Source organism: Chrysoperla carnea, chromosome 1 (assembly GCF_905475395.1).
Source record: "Chrysoperla carnea chromosome 1, inChrCarn1.1, whole genome shotgun sequence".
Lineage (NCBI taxonomy): Eukaryota > Metazoa > Arthropoda > Insecta > Neuroptera > Chrysopidae > Chrysoperla > Chrysoperla carnea.
The window spans coordinates 109,583,990-109,603,504 of NC_058337.1; the positions used below are offsets into that span (position 1 = coordinate 109,583,990).

Sequence of the window (19,515 nt, forward strand, 5' to 3'; positions counted from 1 at the left end):
TTTCTGATCATCTCTAGCGTATAACGATTAGAAAGTGATGACTTTCACTCTGGAATTATATTGCTTTTACAGTACATTTAACATGAAGACATCCTCATATTTTCGTTATATAAATAAGGCAAATATCCTATAAAGGAATATCGATTTGAAATTTTGCATAGTCATACAAGGACATGGGTCACATTAGTAACAATATTTAACCGAAATCTAAAATTAAAACTCAAATACGGCCAATTATTAATGTTTTGCCTAGTGTCAGAGGTGGCTAGAGATATCGGAAAAAATTATTAGAAAGACTTGCCTTGCCTTTATTAGCCTTGCCTCGCTTCGTGCCTCGTAGCCGAGGAAGAAAGCGACGCGAGGTGAGGTTTAAAATATACTGTTTCAAAAACCGAGGAGAGGCGTACTTATATAAATAACGAAAATATGAGGCTGTCTTCATCTAAAATGCGACACACTGTATATGCCTGTTAGTTGTCTATTTTATTCATTGACGTTTGGATGCACACACGTAGTTTAAATGGATGCATACACGTAGGTTTGGTTCTGAAGTTTTAAGCCCTCGCGTTCGAAAATACGACAGAATGTTTTTCGCGTTATTTTCCCAGCCTATTTTTTCCTAAATTTAAACCGATTGTCATAAGACTTTCAAGTAATCATGAAATAATCATGCGTCTTATATTAATTGCAATTAATACGAGACATAGCATTCAATACGATGATTACGGAACGAATCCGCAAATTTTCTGCAATAATAGTAGCTTTTACAAATCTTTCAGCATTTTTGTAGAAGAAAATCATAGAGCAAAAATATGTTATCACCTCCTCTCCTATTTTGAAGGATATTTCTATCTGCGATAAGACAGACCTTGGTATATTGCACATCTTTACATAGTTTTACCAATACTTTTGCCTTTACGCCACTGAGTTTTCTTTATCTACCACCATTTTAGATATACACTCTTTTATCGAAACATAGCAACCACTACTTGTATAGTAGTTTATAATACAAAAACGGTTTGTAAAACCGATTACAAAAAAAAAAAGGAAACACTAAATCATTTCACTTCAATCGCATAATGCATTTGTTTTATCTAACATTGAAAAATGATAAAAATACATGGAAAAATTTTGCAATATGTCAGTTTTGTTACTTTGTAGACCAACCATTATATAAAAGAATTGAAATGTATTTCGATTGATGAATATCATAACATTATTTTACATGGATCATATTATGACATGATGTCAACCATCATACGTTAAATTCTAAAAACAACAAACTACAAAAAACACTATTCACCGTTCAGACAATGTAACTATGAAACAAAAAGAGAAAAAATAAAGGAATAATATACGGTGGATGAAACAAAGTGCATAAATATTTTTGTTAAAAAGTCACCACAAAACAAAAACTAAATGAAATTCGTTAATAATTAGAATAAATAGACGTTGTCCTGTGCAATTCATAACTTAACTGCAATTCATTAATACTTATTACTTGCCCGCTAAACCCAGCCCACATTTTAAATCGGCTTAGGTATTGCAATGAACAAAATGTGTACTCTAGAACCAAAAAAAAATTGATTCAAGAAACAAAATAAGAAACAAACAAACAAATAAAAATGGATAAATAAAAAGAGGGCATAATCCTTGTAAAATTTATTGTATTCATATTTTGATAAATCTACGGTCGCTACAAATAACGGATAAACATCACACGATAGCTTTAAACTGTAAATACCGGCCCGAGTCAGAATATGGAGACCGCTTTTTGTGGTGACATTTGAGGTATTAACTCATCAAACTCACCTCAAAAATCAAAAAATACCATCCATTTCTACTCATACTTTCTCGACCTGTCTTAATCTTCTAAGGGTATTTAACTAAGATTCTTTACCGATTATACTTAAACAAACCTTAAAACTCGCTAGGCAAGGTGGGTATTATACCTAAGTAAGGTAATATAAATTAGAAATTTTCAGGGAACACCTGTGTCAAATTTAGTCCAGAAACTTAATGAATAAATTGGTATCATTTGAATTTTAACAAATTGAACGTTTATTTAAATTACTTTATCCTAATTGAAAAGAATGGCTTTCTTAATTTATTCGTTAAACAATTTCTATATACAATAACTTTCTTCGGAAAAACTTTCTACCGTATATAATATATTCTTACTTTAGAAACACGTAAATCTACTTAAAATATTAAATTTTAATTAAAGCATTGAAAAATTCAAACCATATTCGAAAAATTTTTCTCCCGTATAAAAATTAATACATAAATTTTTTTTTCGGTTTATTACATCAAAGTTATTGTACAGACATTTTTTGTGCGTGGAATTGTAACAAAAGCATATAGAATGTTTTCTGAGAATTGTTACGCTTTGTGTTTAAAAAATTGATATTATTGTAAATATTATCCTTAAGGTTTTCTAAAGTATATTTGAATGAGACTGCAGTAAAAAACTGAAACCATGTATTTTGTTTGTTTGTTTTTTTTTTTTTTTTGGTATGTTACCTGCCAAATACTATCTTCCGACTACTTGGAGCTAATGTCCATTTTTTGTGCGGTTTTTTTAATGCAGTGTTTTAAATGACTGTAGTAGCTACATTTTTCTAATAAAATCATCATGCATTAATATTTTCAAAAAAATTCTTTGATATTTTCAGAACCGTGTCACTGTAGAAATATCCAAAAAGTTGAATCCATGTTTAATAAATATTTGTATTGTATATTTTTGAACATAAAATAGGATAAGGCAGAAAAATGTGCGATTTTGAAAAAAGTGTAAAAATAACCCTTCAAAAATAAAAAAGCATTTAAGAAAACTAAGTGGAAAAGAAAATTAACTGTGATTTTAAGTAAATGGTATTTTGTTAATAGTATACTAAGTGAATTATAGTAAAGATTCCCTTTCGTTTATTACGTTTTGCCATTCATTCAATTAAATTCGAGTCACATGCAGATGCTACTGGCAATCATGCGATAAGTAATGAACAACTTCAAGATTCGCCTCCACGAATTTTTTACATCTAGGAATACAACTGTCTAGAGATTAATACACGTTAACTGAATTTACTAAATTGAAGGTGATAAAATAATAACCAGTAAAAATTTATGAAATTTTTATTTAAAGCTTTTCAAAATCACACGGTACTCTTTCCAACTCTGTACGTATATCTATAAAGATATAATATAAAATAAATAAATATTTACTCTATTGAGAGGGATATCAACCACCGTTCAATATTTCATTGAAGGTTTTATATAATAAAGTTTTTCATACACAAAATCAACAGTAATTTTTTTTAATAATTTTCATCATTTCATCCCTTTTTGAGTTCGTATTGTCGTTGATAAATTTTCTCTTTGTGATAGAAAAACATCGAAAATCCACCAAGCTTGTATTTAATTATTGAAAGCTCGGTAGTAGTACGGTTTCGATGTAATTTATAAGATTCGGCAAGATTAATTTCTGTAAACGAATTGGAAAAATTTCGGTTTGGTAAACAAATTTGGTGCGCAGAAACAATTTCAGATAGTTTTACTTATTTTTTATCCAAAAAATTCTCTCTCAAGGGATCAGAACAAAAGTTGTTTATTTTTTTATAAAGAACTTTTTTTACACATAAACTTTTGTTCTATCTCTAACGGTTTACAAGATGGGTCCTACGGGCTCAAGACCTAATTTACCTATGTTGCTCATTTACGAACTCGACCTCACTTTTTACATCCTAAGCACGCTATAAAAATTTCGGCTTGATATCTCTTTTCGTTTTTGATTAATCGTTATGATAGACAGACAGACGACAGACAGACAACCGAAAATGGACTAATTAGGTGATTTTATGAACACCTATACCAAAATTTTGTTCATAGCATCAATATTTTTAAGCGTTACAAACTTGAGACTAAACTTAGTATACCGTGGTATATTTCATATACATGGTATAAAAACGGTTCATTAAAAACATAACAGGATGTTCATATATCCAGGATTCTTGAAACTGAACCTAACCAAAAAATGATACCTACATAAAAATATCATATATATTTTACAAATATTTTTCATGTTGTTTAATTATTTTCATAATTAAGCAAAACTGCTCTCAGTTATATACTCACTTCTCTCTTTATAACGTATGTTTTTTTTTTCTTGTTAATTTTTTGTTCTGATTCAACTTACACTTTTCAACTTTTTTTTTGTTCGTCGTTGTTTTACATTGGTTTAATTTTCATTTTTTGTTACAAAAAAAAAGTTTTGTATTTACTTTTTAATATGGTTACAACAACGATTTTTTTTTTTTTTGTACATATTATTTTTAATAAATGTTATTTTTATATTTTTTTTACTTCCTCATTAGAGGTGTATGCTGCAATAAGTTTGGCATATAGAAGAAAGTTATTTCTAAATAAAATTATTACTTTAATTTTGCTTCTTATATACTTACTAGCGGACCCGACAGACGTTGTCCTGTACACACGTCCCGCTCACTCGTCCCGCTCACGTCCCGCTACACTCATCCCGCTAAACCCCAATTTAACTCCCATTTATTGGACCGGCCTGAGCTTCGACCTTTGGCCTGGCCTTCGGCAGTGGAGCTCGCTGCGCTCGCATATGGCTCTAATAAATGCCACTCACGTCCCTCTACACTCATCCCGCTAAACCCCAATTTAACTCCCATTTATTGGACCGGCCTGAGCTTCGACCTTTGGCCTGGCCTTCGGCAGTGGAGCTCGCTGCGCTCGCATATGGCTCTAATAAATGCCTATTGACAATAAAAAATACATAGTACACATAGAGCTCGCTGCGCTCGCATATGGCTCTAATAAATGCCTATTGACAATAAAAAATACATAGTACACATAGTAAGTTGTAATATAATGTGATATCATTTATATGCGCTCCCACCATTTAATGAAATTTCATTTTTTTGGTACGGAGCCCTCAAAAACAGTTGTACTGGACCAAATTGTGAATCTAAACCATTCTCGAATCCCCTTGAACTCACACAAAAAATTTCATCGAAATCGGTCCAGCCGTCTAGGAGGAGTTCAGTCACATACAAACACACACAAGAAATATATATATTAAGATAAGGTACAAGGAAGCATGTTATTATTATTTTATCAACAAGGTTACTATAAAAAAGTAGCTGTCATATTCGTAGGGAATACTTGGGAATGATATTTCAATAGTAATAATTCCACCTGCCAAATATATAATTTTTTATTACTTATCCATTATTTTTAATTTTTATTTATCGATCATGTTACATTACACACACTATTATGTATGATGTGATAATATATAATAATATTGCATTATTAAAAATACAGGGGGGTCCTTTTTTAACTTGAAACATACGGAGCCCTAAACTAGCACTTGAAATATAGCTAAGAACACTCTCCGTTAAATTACCTTTCAATTAATCAATTAAATTTCAAAAAATTAAAATCTATTGTCCCGTTTAGGCGCTACGGTGCCACAGACAGACACACATACTCACAGACACACACACATAGCGATTAAATTTATAACGCCCCTTTTTTTAGTTCGGGGGTTAAAAATAAAACTATGTTATAGCAAAAAAAAGTCCTTTGCACTCTTGGACACTGAAAAACACTGATCAATGCATTAAGACTATTTTGAAAACCAAACAAGATGACCACTAGATGATGGCTGGTGTCAACTGTAAATTGGAAAAATTTCTTGGACTTATATATTGTGATGACGGTTGAGACAGTTATGTTTCGGTTTATGAGTATAATATAAAATGTGAGTTAAAACTCCCTGACTTCAGTCATGTTAGTTTAGAACGACTTCTATTTTTAGGCTAAAGTTAACAACAGGATAATGATATTGACTTAGAAAGAGCTGCCCCTTGAAGATGTGGCTAAAGTTAGGATTACTTAGACTTTCTGTTAAGTTGTTCGTCAAATAGCGTTCGTTTTATTAAATATTAAGTTAAAAAAATGTGTAAATTCCTTGGTAATAATTATTTTAAATATTTATAACTATACTATTTTTTTATTTGGTTATTAAAGTCCTCAATATTAGTGAAAATATTGTCTTTGTGTTATCTTAGGTAAATTGGAGTTGAAAAAGTTAAATTAAAAAATTTTAGACCGCAGCTTCATTTTAAAAATTTAGTATTTCTTCCTAAAAATTAAAAAGTTATTTTTACAAGGCTATACTAAACAAAATTAACAACGCAATTACGCAATCTATTCGTAAAATCTTGAAGATGAAATATATAGTAAATAAAATTGTCACGCGCGTATTGTACCAAAAAATTTCAATTATACGTCGTGGAGCAGATAAGTGTGGCGACCAGATATTGTAAAAATAAAAAAATATCATTTTATTTTAGAGTAAATTTTCTTGTGAATGTATCCACTCATTTTTTGGTTTTGCATTGTGGTATTTGTTATAAATAATGTTAACTTTAATGACGTATTCTCTCAAGATGATCCCGTCTATGTTACTAATAATGTGAGCATGCCTTTACACTCTAGGTGTTCCTTATGAACGTCTCCTGTTAAGTAACGTAAAAATACTCTTAAAATTATGATCAATAAGAGATATTATCTTTGAAAACTTAAGTATTGTAAACATCACGTATAATCTACATCTTGATCACTTAAAGATGTTTGTGTAATCTTAGATCAAACGTAACTCAAGAGATATAAGAAGAATAAGACATAGAGATACATGGATATTATAAGGTATCTAAGAATATCTACATATGTCGATGTTAGCGATGCATTTACTAAAGCTTTCAAATCTATTCAACATCGATTCAAAAGCACAGCAAACCATAATAACATCGTATCATCGTATGATCGTACAGTGGAGTATTTATACCAAATTTCCGGATAAAATCAGAAAACATGTTTTTTGGTGAAGTTGTATAACCACTCCATCACAAACAGGTCACTTGAGTTATCTCAACCTCGCTTCCCGCCTGTTTTGTAAGCCCCAATCTACCCGCTCTTACGGATGAGAGTTATTATTCTCGATTTACCGTGTCATTCAATTTAAGTTTATTGTATTTGTAAGTGCAGTTAAGTAAGGATTTTTTTTTATATTGAAACGAACGTTTGTGCTTAACTTAGTAGCATTTAATGTTAATGTTTCTATTAATATAATTAAATATTTGTGATTCATATTTTCTGTTAAAAACAGGTAACATTTTTCATTAAATTTATCATTTTCAAAGTTTTTTGTTTATGTGCCAGGTTTTTATCCGGCAAAATTTTTCCGTGGAAGGCAAAATTTAAGTATTCTTTCATATGTTTCTGAAAAAAAATCTTTAGCGAACATGCGGCTTTTCTTTTAAAATTTAGATAAGGATAGAGATTAAGATAGCTTAAGGAAAAATTAAATAAAAGTAGCCAGTAGTTTTTCAGTGAAACATTGTAACTTATAATTCCAAAATCATTTTACGTGGAAGCAAAAAGCAAGCATAGATAAGAAAAAAAGTGGATCATAAGCAAAAAATTAAAATAATTTGTGACGAAAATGAAATAATTGGATTTGAAGACGGATTTGATGAAGTGATTTCCAAATAAAAGGTACTTTTGCAACTAAATAGACTTTTAAATCAATTTTGAGCATAAAAAGCTCTTCATTTTATTTTGTCCGGAAATTTTGTATGAATACTCCACTGCGCATCGTATCGTCTAGGTTGCGTCTCTTGATGCTCTTAGCATGCATGTTATATGCATATTTTCTTCAATGTATAAATATAGAATAAAGTATATAATAATATCGCATATAAAACAGTTTCCATTACAAATTCTATTGGGATTAAATTGATATTCAAGTTTGTTTTATAATCTACTTTACATATCGATTACAAGGTGTGTTTTTGAATGCTAGACTTATTTTACCCCTAACTTCCAGATCTATCTATCTCGCATGGTACTTGTATATGTCCATCGAATTTAAGTACCATTAAACCTCCTCTGAAATTATATTTTTGAATCAAACTTTTTTTGGATTTAGAGTGATTTTTCAAAGCTTATGTGGGTTTGCTATCATTTGACCAAGAAAATATAACTTTGGAAAATTTTATATTTTTATTTTCGTTTTAATTGTGTAGGCAAATAAAACTATTCTGTAAGGCTGCAGCTAAAGTGTTATTGTAAGATGTCCCTCGTAAATGTGGCCTTCGTATGAACTTAATAAGCGAGAGTGGAAATTCAAGAAAAAACTTGCTTAGAAAAAATATTAAAATAATTTAGTGCAGGGAGAAACTTAAGAAGCACTTTTACAGGCTTCCTGGTTCTCGTGTAAGAGTCTCAATTCTGGACTCTTTTATTGCACCTGTAGTATACTGTAACCACTTTGGCATCAATGTGAATTTTAAGGCACATTTTTTTTTAAAATTTCCTTTCGTAGATGCCTATGCAAGTCCTCGTCAGGGTTAAAAATGCATCGGTTTATATTGACATTTCTTTAATTATTTAGCTATCGATTACTAATTACTTGGTTTTCAGTCATTTCCTTGAGATGTGGCTACCTCTATTGACTTACCTGTTCATACGGTATGGACAGATCTAGACAACGACTTATTAACCAATCGAAATTGCTGTCAAAATTTTGTTACGAAAGTAATGGTATTGGTTTGAGTTGAAAAGACAGCAGTATTGCGTTTCTCCAGCAATATTGCGTTTTTCCGCGTATTTTTCGATATACATACTGTGGTTCTATTATTATATACATTAGTATACATTTTCAGGCACTATGTAGGTGTATCCTTATTTCAAGAGTTGCAGATATCCAATAAAAAATTACGTTGCAATGATAACAACTAAAAGAAATACATACCTACATATATATCTAATCAGTAACGGTATCGATACGTTTGTATCTCACATAATTCATAAAGCTCAAAGTTTTTATAATTAAAAAACTGATGTGATTCTATGACCTGTGTTTACTAGTGATGCGAATGCGAATGTTTAAGCGCTCTCAAATTTTAATGTATTAACTTAATTAATTAATCCTTAAATATTATTTCTAAATCATGTTTTTTCTGTCTTACTACTTTATCAAATTCCATAATGCACCCCTCATTTTCAAGCTTATCAAGTTGACTTCTGACGAAAAATATACTCACGGACTAAAATTGTACCGCTTAGGAAAAAATAGGGTAGACAAATAATTGATAAATTTAACGAAAAAATATGCCTATATTTTAAGTTAAAATGAGTTAAATAATGAATGTAACAATTTTTATAAATATTATTTTCTTAATACTGAAGACATCATTAAGAAACTGTAACGATATCTCAATTGAATCTATTTTTAGAACATGTTCTTCTAATATTAATTTAATAACTTTTAATTGTTTTCACCACTTTCACCAAGAAATTTGTTGTTGTTTTTTGGTCACGAGTACAATAGCCATGGGTTACGGCAGCCACGGAAACGCATTCCTGTAAGAATCGAACTATTACATATAATTCTTCATTAGCGTAAAAGAGTCCGTCGTATAAGTCCATTAAAAACAAACCATATATGTTCAATTAAAGCAAAATTCAGTTTTTTTTTTATTTCAGGTTAGTTTACTATAATTGCATTTGCCCGCATTCAAATTTAACAGTGATTAAAAAGAGATCTAAAAATTTGAGTGTTATTAAGTTTGGGGTTATTTTGCAATTTATCATTTTTCTAATGCCCCAAGCAAATCTGGAGATTTTATGTGACGGGTATATCGTATAACAAACCAACTTTGCTAAATGCTCTTCCAAAAAATTATGAAATCTTACACATAAATCGGTAAGTTAAGTTTAAAGATAATAATTTTAAATGGTAAACCTTTTACAAAACTTTTTAAGGAAAAATAATTTGTTTTAATGAAACCATAAATTATTAAAAATCACTCTCTTTCTAAAAAATGTGAAAAGTTTTATGTTCTGTGATCTATACTTATAGCTTACTTTTTTATGCCTCCATCCTATGGTAATGGTCATGAATGCTGCTTTCCATGCTCTACAACATTGAAAATATAAGCTCCATAAAACGTACCATGCATATACAAGTTTTATTAATATCAAACAATATCGGTAAATATTGTCATATTTTAATTTCCCTGATAAATCTTGTAATACATATTTATTAAAACTTCAAATAAATAAATTGTTATAAATACATAAATGAAGAGCCTCGAAGCTATTGATCTTTTGGTTTATCATTTGCTTTTTCATTCTTACGTACCTATTTAGTTATGTAGACACAAGCTTTTTACTTTTGCCATTCTAAATTAAAATATTGATTCATAACAAAAAAAACCACATCAGCTCCTATATTATAGCTATGTAGAAAATGACACTGCAGGCTATGGGCCATAAAAGGCTTCGTAGTACAAAAAACAGTTTTAATAATTTAAAATATTTTTGTTATTTTTTAAGGCGTATCTTTAGGGAATGAATTATTTGCAGAAAAGGTGGTAAAACACGTATCTGGTATCACAATCGGCTCTATACTCTAAGTGTGTCCTTCGTGGAACGACAATATAACCTAACCTAACATACCTACTAACCTAGCTACTTGGAAGGTAAAGAAGCTGAAACTTTGTTTTGATCCCATATACAATTAACGCGATGAGGTTTCATTAATTATATGTATATTTTAATTTTGCAAAAATTTGTTTATTATTGAGAAAATTGAAAAAGAAAAGTATATTATATTTTACCATCGCACTATTTTTCTCTATGTTTCATACCTATTTGCATAGATTTTTAAGTTTTTAATTACAAAATTAAACATATTTCAAATTTTGTTTTCGATACTTGAAGAAAAAATATTCCGATGAACTTTGCACATTGAGGCTAACGGGGGACTGTTCGAACATTTTAGGTAATTTCTATCTCTCTTTGAAAACTAATTTTAAGCTTATTACAAATATCAACCTTTTTTTGCATTTGATTTAAAGAATGTTCCAAGTAAATTGAGTCGCTCCTTATTTTCAACTTATTTCGCTCTAAGGTATTCTACCTTGAGAGATGTGGCATGACTTACCTGTTTATGGCTGATTATTGTTTTTGAATAGAATAGTGTGATTTTAATGTTTATAACTGCAAAGCTTAAGTGAGCATTCCATTTTGCCTTATATAGGGGTAAAATACGATAAAGGTAGTTTTACTATTCCGAACTCTCATCAATATTATGCTTATATACCAGATAGTATATTGTTTGATAAAATTTCTCCAAAAAAGCAACCAAAATTATCCAATTGGGATAAAATCAATTTGAGATATATGAAAATTCTCATTTCAAATGAAAATTACTGCATATGATGATACATAATCTTAATCAATATACAGGGTGCTGATACATAATCTTAATCAATATACAGAGTGCTCAAGCGTCACCGATTAATAATAAAGGCCTCCGTTTCACAACTAGAAAAATTTGTTGGGCTACCGAAAAGCACAAGTAAAGACAAAATAAGGAATGGGTGGCATACGAGTCCAACCGCTCCTGAGCAAACATACGTGTTCAAGATCGTTCAAAAGCTTATCCTAATAGAAAAAATTCTCAAATTATTTTCTGCCAAGGCGATCGTTTTAGGACATTCTGTTTTACATAGACGATAGGTAAAACAACAATAATGTCTTTATCAATTCTTCTTATCACTATATAATATAAGTTTATATATTTTGATATCAGAGCTAAGAGTAGAGTAATGTAGAAGATATTTTTAGAACGTGGACCTAGACACCACACCTTGGTAAATAATTCAATTTTCATAATATGGATGGTAAGATGTTGGTTTGTAACAAAATATGCTCTAATAGTATTTATATATATTGTAAGTATTGAATAGCTAGCTTATGTTTATAAGTTTATTAAAACTGTTGTAGAACTTACTTCACTTGTTGTGTTACATACTACATTTTCGACATTGAACTTTATATTTAGAACAGTAAAAGATGTTACAGAAATCGGATAATAAAAGAAAATGCAAGAAACCGATCGCAGTTTACTAAAACCTTATCGAATGTGTTTCTTAGATGTCAAATATCAATAGTAACGCATGAGTTAGTGGCACAAATGTTTCTATTTGTTAATAAACAACAATTGTTAATTCAATGGAACGATCAATGTTAAAGTTTTCTTAAATAATTAGTAATTAGGCAACTTGTATGACGTAAATGTTAAGTGTTTGTCATAGAATCAAAAAATGTTATACATGTATAACATATACGTAATTCAACTTGCCTATTTATTAATTTTGTTAATTTTAACATTAACCATTCAATTGAATTAACAATTAATTGTTTATTAAAAAATTGAAAGATTGGCGCCACTAACTCATGCGTTACTATTGATATTTGACATCTAAGAAACAAATTCCTTGAGGTTTTAGCAAAATGCGAGTGGTTTCTTACATTTTCCTTTATTTGTAACATCTTTAATTGAACTACTTATGTACACTGTTATGTAAAAAAATAAACCGATCAAATTATATAATCTTATAATAAATAGGATAATAATTGCACTAGTATTTCACGAAAAAGTTGATTTCCGAACGACTTGATTTTTTATGCTTATAATTAAAAAAAATGTTTTTAAATTATTTTATTGTGACAGTATTCGGTTGCTTTACAGGAATAAATCTTGCGTTAGGTAACGCAACCGTTCTCACGTTTTAAACGTATTTCATCCGTAGGTATCTGACTAAAAACAAAATAAATAGCCGTCTTTAAATAACCGCCCGAAAACGGCGCACGTTTTCGAACTATAATATGCATAACTATGGCTATATATAATGTCCTATTAATAATTTATTATGAATATTAATAAACTTATTAATATTAATAACTCCATAATAATTTTGAATAGTATATGCACACATACGGAATATGCTACCCATCCGTTTAAATTTTAGCAATTTGTATACCCTGTTTATATGTTTATCCAGGTATACTAAGTTTAGTCTCAAGTTTGTAACGCCTTAATATATTGTTGCATCGAACAAAATTTTGGTATAGGTGTTCATGAAATTACCTAATTAGTCCATTTGCGGCTGTCCGTCTGTCTATCTGGTCTGCCTGTGGACACGATAAGTCAAAATCAAAAATAGATAACAAGCTGAAATTTTTATAGTGTGCTCAGGACGTACAAAGTGAGGCTATGTTCGTAAATGAGCAATATAGATCACCTAGGAACCCATCTTGTAAACCGTTAGAGATGGAACAAAAATTTACATATAAAGTCGTAGAAGTAAAAATGTCCCCTTTAATAAAATAAACAACTTTTGTTTGAAACATTTTTTTGTAAACGTCACTGTTTACCTGTGGTGGCGCAAATTAGGATTGGTGTCTATTTTCTTCAAAACTATAAAAGTTGGAGAGTGGAAAATTTGCAGGTAGTTTTAACTTGCTGTCTTGCGAACATTCTCGAAAAAAAAAAAAAAAAACAAAAAATACTTTCAAAAGACCGCCATAATTGTGTTGGTTTTTTAAACTCTTCTAATTTATGGAAAAATAATGCAAGTATTTAAACCATTAACTCAGTCAATTGTTTGTTTCCACTGGTTTTATTATTGAATAGTTTAAATATTTATGAATAAAAAAAAATTTTTTTTGCCAATAATTATTAAAATTATAAAAACTAACAAAATATAACTATTTAATGGATTGTAAAATTATGAAAATACCCAATTTGATACAGTTCAATTGATACAGTTCTGTATATAGTAGAATAAAACTGCGATATTCTATTTGCTTAATCGTTTACACTGAAGCCTCAGCTCAATTAAAACAAAAAAGTATGAAATAGTTTGTATTTATTTGAAAGTAAATATTTTACCAAATTACTTGTTCTTGAATTTTCCACTCTTCATTCATACTTTTACGGCTATTTTACTTGCAGAAAAATTTCTTATACTTCGTTTTCTATCGAAAAAGTATATTTTTGAAAATCTATTATCCACTTCGGGACAGCATTAAAGTAGCTGATATCTTTTTTTGTACAAGAAAAAAATTCTCTCTGGAAAAAACTAATGAAGCAGGTGAAGTTATCATCCAATCAGTAGTTTCATTTATCAAAAGTTATACAGTACAAATTATATTATAAAAGGATTGTGAATTGAATTTAATAATTTGGTAACATAAACTTATTCAATGGAATGGTTTCTAGAATATAAGATGGGTGAGAGAAGTCTGTGGAAAATTAAAGTATATGCTTTTATAATATGTAGTTGTAGTTTTCTATGTAGTTGCTGTTATGTACGTAAGTTCTTCTCAACAAGAAATAGTCGCTAATGAATTTTAGAATGCTTTTAAATGTAATACAAACTACATGTTTTGTGAAGTTAGTCTGTAGGTATGATATTGTTAAACAGACAATAATTCCATTAAATAGTTTTGATATTTATCTAAAGAAAATATTATTTAATTTATAACAAATTTTAATTAAGTCGAAGATTCTTGAATTGTGTAAATAATTCTTCATAGAATTCTCGAATTTTGAAAGTAATTATTAATGTTATTCTGGAATTGTGTAAATAATTTTTAATCGATACTTAATTTATGATTGGATTTATTTATCGGAGGATTCATTCATGTACAAAAACCTATCGAAAAGAAAAGGCTGATTTAAAAAAGCCCCTGCTATAAGAAACTGTGTTGCTTAGACTTCCTAAGAAGTGGTTGGTCAACTTTTCTTCTCAAGATTTTTTGTCACGGATCTTATTTTCCAAAATTGAACTCATTTTTATCATGTTTTCGGATCACTTTTTGTCGTTTTTTTAAATCGATATAAATTTTTATAACATGAAAAATAATGTAGCTACTCAATGTCAAAAAAATGCAGAGCCTTGCTAATTATATACTCGATGTAAATTCCTGCGTTTTTTTGTCAAATGTGTATATATCGGTGGAATTATTCCACAGCAATTACTGTTTCATTTCACCAAATAAATAATAAAAACTCAATGCATCGGCTTGGATAAACGGGCAGAAATAAAATGTACAATATTTTTTATATTAATTGAAAGAGAATATTAATTATATTTATAACCAATTTTAATTAAAATTCTCGAATTACGTAAATAATTCTTGATAAAATTCTTGAATTGTGTAAAAAATTCTAAATAGATACTTTCATTTATTCGATAAATAAAATTAAAATAATAGAGACAAAATCAAAGAAACTTTCTAGCTGGTCAAAAAAATTCCAAATACATAAGTTTTGCAGTGAAAAATGATTTTATCGGTTGAAGAATATGTATCAATTAAATCTTTCCATGAAATATTTTTTAGTATGTTACCTTCATCAAAGAAGTTGAAGTTTTTTGGTGGTTTCAATTTGGCAGCCTCCTCTCCCAATTTTCATATCTAAAAATCATGATTTTCGCGTTTTTTCAGGTTTTGTTCATCTTCAATGCTCCTCTTTATCCTCGGCCCTCCTGCCAAACCTTTTATGTAAATATTTATAATATATATTAATGAAAAGATAAAAATGACGTTACAATAAAAAAAAATTAAACAGTAAGAATACAGTCTCTAATGCGAGAAAATATGACTTTAATTACGGGATTATGCTGCTCCCGAGTTTTTCTTTGTACTACAAGCACAATAACGTATACATTTTCAAATAAATATTATATATAATCTTTTATATTTAAGATATCCGTTGTAATAAATATGAATGAATATAACCGCGTATTGTAGGTATGTATATCCTTTTATACAATTAGAAGATCAAAGAACCACAGTATCCATTTAAAATATAAGCTTGTTGTTAATAGTTAAATATTTATATACAAATTTGTATACAAAATTTTCATAATAATATGTTTTTCATAATTTCATAATAATACATTATAATAATATAAAACACTTGAGAAAATTTAATGAAATGATAGATCATCATTCTTACAATTACTGCGAACCCAACGTGGAGATGCTAGTAATTGTGACTTAGCTAACCTTTTTTTTATATACACTCTAACTTTGATAATTTTTTAGTGTTTTCGGGTACGGAACTGTAAACTCGCACTTAAAACGTAGCTAAGAACACTATCCATTTAATTACCTTTCAAACACAACCAAAAAAATCAGACAGACAGACACACACACTTAGCGGTAAAACTTATAACACTCCTTTTGTTTAGTTCGGAGGTTTAAAAATTGACAAAGTACGTGAAATAATCTTGGAGGAAAAATGCCAATGGTAAGCAGGTGGTACCAGACGGAATTGCTTAAGCATTGTTTTGCGAAAATTTTAAAAAAGTTCACTCTGTATACTAATAATGTGTAGGGTTGGATAAATATATAAAAAAGGTATAGTAAATAAGTGGCTCTTAAACAAAATTAGCATAAAGGAAATCGATACATTTATTGTAAATACAGATGTTATAGAGAAGGGATACTTCTTTGATCTTTTACAACTGTACATACAGAACCAAAATAAATAAAAAATTTACAATCAATTTTATCAACATTCAATTTTTTGATGACGCAATTATCAGGGTAAAGGTTACCTAATGGGTACGTTTTAGTATAAAAGTATTTTATTTTGCACTGGAATTTTAATGTTAATTTTTGAACTGAATTATTTAGATACTTTAGGTACCTGCAGAACGATAACATCGAATTTTCTCGATACTTTCGCTGGAATTATGTTCTCCCTGATCGCTCTTAGCTCCGGGAAGCTTTTTTGGCTTCAACCCACGGCCAGAATATTATTTTTCCTAGCGTATGTGGTATAAAGCCGCGAATGCTAATTTTTCGAGCAATAGAAATTCTTTGCTATTTTATGTGCTTTAAAATGATACCAATTTTATTTTGCTTGAATGTATAGTTTTTGTGTTACCCACGAAATACTGCTGGATTTTGGGGTTTTGAAAAATTCAGCTGAGGTACCATAAAAAAAAGTCTCGTAGATTAGGGAGTAAAGTAAAATTCTATTTGAATGATCAGTGTAACTCAGAGTCAACTTCAAGCAAAAGCAAAAATAATCCTTTAAGAAGTTGAACGGAAACTAAAAAGCGTTCTAATCTCTGAGCTTACTTAATCATCCTAATGAATAAATTTGACTCAGTAAAAGGTTTTTGTAAAAACCCTATGCGAACTCGATGATAGCTCGATCATTAATGTTCAACAGAAAAAGGAAAGTTTATATTATACTAGAGTGATACCCACCCGCTCCGCTGGGCTGAAAAGTAAAGATTGATAAAGATTGCTCTCGCCTATCCCCTTTCTATAACACTCGAAATATTGGCAAAGATTGTTTTACAGATTGTTTTACACATGTAAAATATATGTACGGTTTTCTATTTATGGTCGTGAAATATTTTATACTATTTTTACAGAAATCTGTAATTTATGGTAATGTCAAATGACTACTTTTAAAGAGACCTGTAAATTATGGTAATGTCATATTAAATTAATTTTTAATGTTTTTTTTTTTTTTTTTTTTATTATTATTATTATATCTTTATAAATTATATCTCATGTGTTATTCTGAAGTATGAGCTATATTGCTGTACAGTTTCATTAAAAACCGTTCGCTAGTTTTAGCGTTAAAGCGTAACAAACAAACAAACATGCTTACTTTCGCATTTATAATATATAGAGATAGAGATATAGGGATGAAATGTTTGGTATAAAAGGATATATATTCTCCAATTTTATAGAAATAACCACTACAATACATGTTCTAAGTGCATCTTTACTTTTTATTACAATAAAGGATGAAAACATGTACTGAACTTGTTCTGAAAAGTACTTTCTTCAATAATATCATTATTGTAAGATGTCATAATATTATTAAGTCGATTGTAATATTTTCCTTAAAAAATGAAAAGTAAAAAAGTCGTAACGCAGAACCTGCGTGAACTAAGTGAATTTTTTGCGGAAAAAAATTTTTTAATGCATTAATATTAATGAGATATTCTAAAACTAAAGAATAAATGAAAACTTATCGCGTTAAAGAGTACATCACATCATCAAAAAAAATCAAGTTATAAAATGTAGAAAAAATTTATTAAAATTTCTAGAATATTAATCAATATAATCTAGAAATTGAAGTTACTAATTAACGAATAGTCAAAATTTTTGTTATTCTTGAACATCCCTCTCAATCCTCTTCATCCCGCTCCGATTTTAAACCCGATTAAACTTTTGGTTTAAAGCAACTTATATATCTACTTTTATTCAAATCAAATATCTTCTAGGAAAGATCGATGAAGATTCGAACCATTTTGATAAAGATACATTGTCGGTACAAAACCAATAGCTTATTTTCCTGTATTAATAGTGGAAATTAAAAAAATTATCTTGAAATTGTCGTGAAATATAATTCCATTTTACTTTTCTAGATACGACGTATGATTAAACTTTTTTGTGAACGATATCTTGATTAAATGTCATTTAGTAAAAGTTGTTCGTTTCACAATTATCACACTCTTTTTTAGTTGTTTGTCAAGTTTTTTTTAATATTGAAGTTTTTTCTTTGTAGAATTTTGTTCTTCTATTGAATTTGTATTTGAATAAAAAAATTTTGCAATTATATTTCCATGCTGAAAGAAAAAATTACGTACAATTACATACAAAAAAATTAGTGCTATCCTTAAGTTCCTTGAGTCATTCTAGAGTTTCTCGGAAAATATTGTTACATGACAGCATTTGCACTGAAATGAGAATATTTTATCAGAACGCAAGTAGGTTGAAGGCACTTATTGTAAATGTGGTTTTGTTTTCGAATTAATTAAATATAATAATTTTTGTAAAAAAGTTAAAAAAAATATTTTTTTTTTATGGTGATCATTGTATGTTATTTTATGAATCATGCTCAACGTAAATCATTGGTTATTAGTGACTAAGTTGTTATAACATACTCCAGTTCTAAACACAAATTTTTTTGAGGAGATAAACTGTCAAACATTCAAAGAACAGTTATCGGTCCCTCAAATACAAAAGCGATCAAATGCATTTATTATAGTCTGTCATTAGTACTTTTTAAGTGGTTACCTATGGAATTGCTGTCAACTAATCAGAGACAGCCAACATTTTAGCGTGCTAGAAGTGAATCCTTCATGTATTCGATTACTTAACAAAAGTATTGAATTCGGACACCTTACTTTTTTATTTTCGAAGTTCAAAATCTATACTTCATTTTGGCCGAAATATCTTGTAAGTCTTCAAAATCGCTGACAAAATTGACGTTGTATTCCTTTGTAAGGGTTATATTCTACAAAAAACCTTACATATTATTTTCACTTCTGATAATTACATATTTATAATCTCATCATCCTGCTATTTTTCTTTTATCCAAGAAAATTATGTAAATTTTCATTTTACAGCCTTACTACAGAATAATAATTTATGATATTTTCATTTTTTTTCATACGCCCTGGTGTGAAAAATAAATACAGAGACATTAAAAATAATGGTCGACGACAAGTCAATGTACTTTTATAAGGGGCGTTTATTTTACGATTGTTGCAGACATAATAATATGGCTACAGGGGGCATTAGCATACA

At 29.1% G+C, this 19,515-nt stretch overlaps 1 protein-coding gene across 1 annotated transcript in view; it reads left to right on the forward strand.

The window, feature by feature from the left end:
• The window catches only part of LOC123293439 (high affinity cGMP-specific 3',5'-cyclic phosphodiesterase 9A), a 188,121-nt gene that overhangs the window by 107,073 nt on the left and 61,533 nt on the right, over positions 1–19,515 (forward strand). The gene's annotated exons all lie outside the window — the stretch shown is intronic.